Here is an 8,060-nt window from a genome sequence, read left to right on the forward strand (position 1 = left end):
CTGGAGTAAGCACACATTTTCATCCCTACTCCTCCATAAACTGAGAACTCTTCATTATTCTAAATTGGGGAGGGGGGGAATTCTTATATTTCTAGTCATTGTTTTATCCAATCCCTCCTCTGCCCAACTTTGGAAGGCCTCATCTAATGCCATCCCTCTGTTGTCTTACAAATTCAGTTTTTGTAGAACATAACATCATGTCAAACTTATAGCTTTAGGGAAGGGGTTGTCCATTACAATTCTAAACTGAAAACATCACAAAAAGATTTACTATCAAGGGCCAAGTTAAAGAAAAAGAGGGAGAGGACCAATATGTCTTTTTCTTTTCTTTTTCTTTAATGTTAAACACACATCTAAAGGAGGATCTATCAATGGGTGGCTGTGCGATCTCCAGGTGTAGAACCGACATGTCAAAGAAGGAATAGGGATGCTCTTGCCATAATACTGTCCTGGTTTGCCATTGAGGAACAAACAAGACTCTCAGGACAAAGGAGTTTATCACACGGGAGGAATTTTTCTTAATTTCGAATGAAAAGAAAGTGGGGCCAGAACGCATTCACATGAATTCACTAGTTCAGCTAATTTACATGACTTTGCATTGCGTTCGAACTGACTTCCCATTGCCTGAAAATAGCTTGCTATTGCCCGAAATTGCATGTGACCACCTCTGATACAATAACGTGAAACCCCATGATTGCATTCGGACTGACTTCCCATTGACCGAAATTGCGTGTGGTAGTCTATCACGCAATAACGTTAAACCCCATGATTGAGTTCCGATTGCCATTGGATTATACTTCCAATTTCCCTTGTCTGATAACGTCCAAAAGCACAGCCTTTCACAGTTACAGGGAGAGAGTCAGAACTCACCAAGATGTTAACTAAGAAAAAGAGGTAGTACAGTCTGGTCCAAGTTGCCCACAGTTCAGTACACAATCCAAGGCAAGCAGTCCAAAGAGTAGTCAGAAGTTCAGACAGAGTTCAAGGCAAACAAGCAAGCAGTCACAGAACACAGTTCCAACGTTGCTTCAACCAAGAAGGTTGGTTGTCTCTTCAGCAGCATTTGTCCAGTGGAACTTTTGGGTTACTTATAGCTCATCCAGGTCTCGCAGGTTACTCCCCAATTGGTGGTGCTTCCTGTATAAAAGCTGCAAGCATCTCCAACTTTCTTTGTGCTAATGCCTTTCCACTGGGGTAGGTATAGGTAAGTGTGAATCTTCCGCTGAGGGTTGTGGCTGATGGGAACTCTGCTCCTGTGGTTAGTGGAGGCTCCACTCTTGTAGCTGCAGAACCAGCATGTCCTCTGAGATCTCAAGCTCAGGCAAGCAGATACACTACTTGATGGAAACATGAGTCTTTTAGTAGAAAACATGTGTCTTTTGTCTGAGCAGATAAGGGGTTCTTGGACAGAGAGATATATTCTTTGAGTACAGAGAACTGGTACCATCTCTACCATTTTGGCTTGTGGTGGCCAAGTGTTTATAACCACATCACTTTTTGATCCTTCGATATCAGTTCTTCCTATCATTGTGAAGCAGAATTCACCAAGTGTTAGACTGTTCACCTTTTAAAATACCGGTTTTAGCTATGCAGTGTTTAGCTTATGTTTTAATATTAGTAATATTTAATTATTTTTTTTAAACTTTTGTAATCAGTGCTTTAGCTCTGTCTTTTTAAATTATTGTAACCCACCTTGAATCCCATTGTGGGAGAAAGGTGAGATATAAATCCATGAAATAAAATAATAAATGATAAATGCAGCCATTTCCACACAGCCAGCAGCGTGCATGCAAACTACAGTTCCCAAATTCCACAAAAGTGTACAATTGGCCCTACATTGTCACAGGGGTTCCATTCTGGACCCTGCCATGGATGCCAAAAACCATGGGACCTCCAGAGGGGTAAAAAGGCCTATCTATATGGTTGTTTTGACTATTTATAGGATCCAGATAATGTTCTCCCCCTTTGAAGTTAATAGTGAAAGACAGACCAAATAAATGACTGGACTGTCCTGGGAAGAGAGATGTTTTGGTTTAGAAACCAATGGGTTTTGAGACAGGGAGGAGGTTTGAGTTGCTTTGTGCTTTTAATAAATGGTGTAAGTTAAATTGCTTTAATAATAACAATTATTTATTTATTTATTTATTTATATCCTACCTCTCCCTACAGATATAACATCATCATGCTGGGAACTACTTTAGGTTCTGAACAGCGCTTTCTATTTTCTCACTGAAATTTAGATTTCTGAACTAAGGTCGGCTAGTACGCGTCACAGCACAATCTTCTGTGTGTCTACTGCGAACTCTGAGTTTTAAAAAAATTAATGGAACATGCCCCAAAGATAAATGGTCCTGGATTGCACTCTGAAGTCCCTAAACCCCAGTAAAATGTTTGACCCATTTCACAAAGCAAATGAATACACATTGCAATTTAGTGTTGTAATTTTCAGCTCACAGCGTGCAGTAATAAAAATGGCACTGGAACAATGCAATCTCTTTAAAGCAGTTACAATACAGTTCCCAATTAGATTCCCTAGTGTTAGTATACCCAATACCTCCCACGCTGTATATAGGGTTTCACATTTTCATATTTTGATATCTAAAACCAGACATGTTTTGCGAGGTCATGATGACCTTTGGGACACTAGGAAGTTTCCCATTGGAAAGGTGCACTAACCCAAAACATGTGGAGGATCTAGATAGCACTAAATAAATAAAGTTAAATGGGTTTGCTGATCACTCCATCCTCCCCTAGGCTCTGCACATATAATCTTGCAATAGGGACTGTATAATTCCTATCATAAAGCCATTAAAGATCATATTTCATAAAATCATAGAATCAAAGAAGTATAGAGTTGGAAGAGACCACAAAGGCCATCCAGTCCAACCTCCAGTATTTCCTTCTCACTTCAGGCTTTGTTTGTATTCACCTTTCCTATCCATCCATCCATCTATCCATCCAGGGGTTGTTTCAAATCCAATAAATGCTTTATTGCTCCAAAGTGAAAGTCATCCATTGTTCTGGAATCCCATTGTTGATTCCCTGGGAAGACCATCAGGTCTTTGTTATACTGCAGGATAGCACCAAGCACCACTTGAGGTCAGAAACCAAATATAAATATCAGCTCCAGGCATGGCCTATTCACCGCAACAGATCAAGGCTCTGTCACACAGAGTGGATCTCTGCTTTCTGTATAGGCTTCAGTCCTGGTTGACCCACTCTCTGTCTTCTGTAGAACTCCTCTTCAGGACTGCTAATTATTATCCTTTCTAACTCCCAATTCCCCTCTAACTCCCACTATCCAACATTACACACCTTTCTTTCTGGTAGCTCTGTATGGCTCTTAAAGTTGTATTGGATTTGTGTGTTTGGGCGCACCTTTGGACATTTCTAAATAAAACTCTTTTTATTCACTCACACCAAAGTCTCTCTGTAGGTGGTACTGGTATGCATAGGTGTAAAAGATTTCTCAAGTTACCCATCCTCTTGCAGGTCTCCTGTTGAACTAATACAATTCCTTCAAAATACTAAGGAGACACTATCACTGCTGGTGAGGACCCAAATCCCTCCACTTTTTTGGGTAATGCTGCATTATAATTAACTAATATTAACCAAGATTCAAAGCTGTTTTTTTTTTCAAGAAGAAATTTGAATTTCTGTTTAACAGTACAAGCTTTACCCTCTTCATATGATGCCTTTAGCAAGATTAAGACAGGGCAGGGGCTATGGGTGTGGATGTGAGATACAATAGTGGCTACCCCATGACTAAAGCTCCATGGAAGTAGATCTTCCACCAGCTATTCCATGCTCCTCCCATTAGTTTTAGTTACAGAAAATCCACACACATGGAATTGTGCTATAAACCATTTTCAATGTTAACATCCATATGTGAAAAACACACACAAGTGAATGTGTCTCCAAGTCTTAACAGCAGCACAGTCTCACTTACTTCCCCTCAGGAATGGTAGAAGGAATTTTCTAATTTACTCTGGAGAGCTGATATTCTAAATATATATTTCTTTTGGGTTACTCTCGTGTGTCTTTCCCTTCCAGAGAAATCCTTTTGAACACTGATCAAGTGTTTGGTTGCTTTCTCTCCTTAGTTTGAGAAGTGGTTTTCATTCTTTTTCAGCTTTTTATAACAAGCCATTTTCATGAGGCACAACAACAGGAATTGTGCAAGAAGAAAATAAAGAAGAAAGTCTTCAAAGGCTTTTTACACATTCTACTTCAGGGACTTTAAAAAAAATACTGTAACAAGTTTCTATTCTTGAGGCACCACATTACCAGCTGTTTTTGGTTCACTTAAACAAAATTCTTTTCTGCACTAACAATGACTGAATCATTTCCTTGAGAGAGGAACAGCTAAAATGAAAATAAAAATAAAGGGTTGCTTTCCTGGTTGCCTCCACATTACATTGCATGGTGGCATATTTTGTTATATCTTGGAAGCTGCTGTCTCTGTATTAACACTTTAGAGGAATCCATATAAATTCATTGTCCAGAGAAAGCCACCAAAGGAGATCATTCTGAATTATCTAAACTGCATAATTAATGCAGTTTGACACTGCTTTAACTGTCATGGCTCAATGCTATGGAATTCTGTAATCTGTAGTCCTGTGAGATATTTAGCTTTCTCTGTCAAAGAGCTCTTGTACCGCAACAAACTACAAATTCCAGGATTCCATAGCATTGAGCCATGGCAGTTAAAGCAGCCTTAAAAATCCAAACTCAAATCCAACAAGAAAAAAAGAATCTAAGGGCCTGAACAGAACAGGACAAAATAAAGCTGCCTTGGGTTACTTTGGAGGTATGCTGTTTAAATGACACACACATTTTAAGAGGCTAGAAACTGTGCCAAAGCTGTGCTCCAGTCCTTAGGACTGGAGCGCGGCTTTGGAGTGGCTTTCAGCCTCTCAGGACGCATACATCATTTAAACAGCATACCTCCAAAGTGACCCAAAGCAGCTTTATTTTGGCCTGTCTGTTCAGGCCTTTTGTTCAGATTTTTGGGCAAAGAAACCCAATAAATTCCATATGTTGCTTGGTTTGCACTCTTTGTTGTAGGATTTTGGGTTGATTTTGGAAATGTAATCATTTCTTCATTTTTAGTGGATGAGGGTCATACTCTAGTGGCGAGCTATGCAATTAAGACTGAGATAAGAGGGTCAATCTGCATTAATTCTGCAGTGTGGCAGCATCCTATTACGATAGAAAAGAAATGCGCATATATATATATATATATATATATTTAATGAAGCTGGCATTCTGTATTGCAGTTCAGAATTCGTAACTAGAATTACAGATCTGCAGATCTGTTGACTTCAGGTAAGACAACACAAATGCCCCCCAGCCCATCTTATGAGCACAGCAGCCACATGATGTGAAGGGAGTCTGTTCAGCTGTCAATTGGAGCATGAAGAGGAGGATGATCCCCACCCTTCAACCTATCAGCAAGGCTGTGATGAGGAATTGTGACAATTGTGTGCTTCTGATTGTTCCACCCTTGCCTGCTGGTAGGAGGGGCTGGAAATGCCATCCTCCTTGTCTCCCCCACCAGCACATGTACACACTCCTTTGCCTGAGGCAGCTGCTTGCTGTTAAAGTGAGCAGGAAGAGAGGGTCAGGCCAGGAGACATTGGAGATTACCCTACAAGATGCTAGTGATGTAATTCAAGTGGAATTACAATTTATGATTCCTCTCCTTTTCACATGACACCGTTACTTATTTGTTGCTGATCCATTGCTGATCTGTTGTTATACCATTATTATCATGCAATTTCTCATTAATGAGAGATGCCTGTCAATGCAAAATTACGTGATAAGAATGGTATAACAATGGATCAGCAATGGAGGAGTGACGACATCATGAGAACAGGAGAGGAATCATAGGCAGTAATTCCACTTCAGTTCCATCACTAGCGCGTCATGTGGTAATCTCCATTGCTTATTTACGCATACACTACTAAGCAGCTTGTGTAGAATCCTGGCAAAAATTAATCTACGTGTAGTCTAGAAGATTATCTATGTACATGTGCATGTATCGTTTCCTTTCTTCTCATCAAAAAGAGACATGAGCATCATAATATTTTCTTCTGTGCATTTAGACACATAACTCAAAATGTGATTTTTTTTAAAAAAAATGTGCATACCAACTGTTCTGTCAATGGTAAGATGTATAAGAAAAATGCATACATTGAGAGAAGTGTTTACCAAAATACAACCAATTTTTATGCAAGAAGCAGAGGGCAAGAACCAAGTCTGAAACGTGAGAAAATTTGTGGCATGCTGAGCATCTGACATATTTTCACATTTCTGGCCTTTATGCAGGTACTTGTTTTTATCTACTCTTTCTCACAGACCTCTAATTTGCCATCGTTGCTGTGATTTATGTAACCCTAGCTGGACAGGACCATTTTCAATGTAAAATATACAAAATAAAGCCAAATAAAAACAAAGGTTAGTTAACTGAGGGATATACAATGTAAATAACATCACACACACACACACACACACACACACACATTAAAAAAACACCCAAAGCATCAAAACTGAAATCATCCTGACACATACCAAGTTAAATGTTCACATTCATTGTTCATAAAGATGCCATTTTTCTTGATTGACTCCATCTTCATCCATGAGGGAATGGGCTCAATCAGTCACTTTTCATCAGTAAAATGCAGTCAACAGTTCCTGACAGATTGCAAAGCATAAGAAGTTAAGCAGACTGGCAAAAAAAAAAGTATCTGCATGGGAAGAAGGTTAAGTGCTATTTGATATATTTAATCATCATTTAATTTATCATCGTCTGAAAGCAGAGAGAAGACCTCAGCAAAGGGCATTGCAGGCCAGGAGCTAAACCCCAAAGGTAATCCTTCAGAAATTTACAATTCAGGAACTAAATCCCAGGAGAGACTTGCAGTCCTGCTCTAGTGCAAATGATATATGTGGCTGCAGCAAACTTCAGCGAGATACCCCAGGGATGATTTCCCATTTAATGACAGCAGGAGTGTCACCAAACCTTTGGCTTGCCAGTCCCCCAAGCATTCTGTTTCCCATCTTCAGATACTTTTGTCCACCCAGCGATGTCAGATTTCAGATGCTGGCTCTCTTCTCTTGGTCACAGAGTGAGGACTGTCTTGAAAAGAAAAAAATTTCTTTTTTAAAAAATTATCAGTGCACTTTTGACCATCACTGCTACCGGCTGCTTAGGAGTAGCTGCTGTTGGCTCCCCATATGATGGCCCTAGCCACCTTCCCCCCTTCTGCTTCTCAAACTGTGGCTGGGACCACAGCTCAGGAGATGGGAGCAGTCAATGTGAGGAAATACCAAGATGCCTCTGGAGTGGTACTACATGATTACTGCTTTGTAGATTTTCAGATGTTATTGTTAACTGGACCAATTTTGTTCTCATCTTCCTCATCCTACTCTATTTTTTTGGTGTGAGGCATGCTGTTAGCAAAAATGATGTAAATGTCCTTCTTCAAATTTGACACTAAATTTCTTTCCATTTTAATTTTTTGTTTTGTTTTGTTTTATTTTATTGTTTTGTTTTGTTTTTATCTTTGTTTCCACTTCCATGAATACAGCATGTGTATTCTCTCTTCTCCCACTCTGATCCTTCTGCCGTCATTCATTTGTTTGCTCATGTGGAGATCTTACACACTCTCTGCCCTTGATCCCCCCAATTATTCACTTGCTTGATCATTCAGAGACCTGCAATGTATGTATGGAGGGTTGACAGGAGGGAATGCATGAGATCTTCACAAGCAACTGAGTGAACGATGAGGAGGATCAGAGGGGGCCGTTAAAGGTCACTTGTGAGTATTCTGTGATTTTGTAGCAACCTTATGCAAGAAGTAGAAGCTGGCACTGAATGTAGAAGTGAACATCCTTAGAATCTCTTTTCTTTCTCTCTTTCTGTTACAAGTGTATTTCTAGCCCTCCTGAAAAGGTATATTGAGAAAACCTTGGGCAGTACCTTGTTGAAGGAATACTACATACTCTTTAGTGTTCGTAAGTAAAGTTACTTCATATGTTTTCACCAAAAAGTCTAA

General features: G+C 39.6%; 1 long non-coding RNA gene across 1 annotated transcript; it reads right to left on the reverse strand.

Annotated features, from left to right (window-relative positions):
- Positions 1-770: 770 nt before the first annotated feature.
- Positions 771-7,130, reverse strand: LOC121922913. The gene is made up of 3 exons (XR_006102254.1): positions 7,025-7,130; positions 6,574-6,696; positions 771-1,521 (listed from the first exon to the last, which is right to left on the reverse strand). It is a non-coding gene; the product is annotated as an uncharacterized LOC121922913 (long non-coding RNA).
- Between the last annotated feature and the right edge of the window lie 930 nt (positions 7,131-8,060).

Source organism: Sceloporus undulatus, chromosome 2 (genome assembly GCF_019175285.1).
Source record: "Sceloporus undulatus isolate JIND9_A2432 ecotype Alabama chromosome 2, SceUnd_v1.1, whole genome shotgun sequence".
Lineage (NCBI taxonomy): Eukaryota > Metazoa > Chordata > Lepidosauria > Squamata > Phrynosomatidae > Sceloporus > Sceloporus undulatus.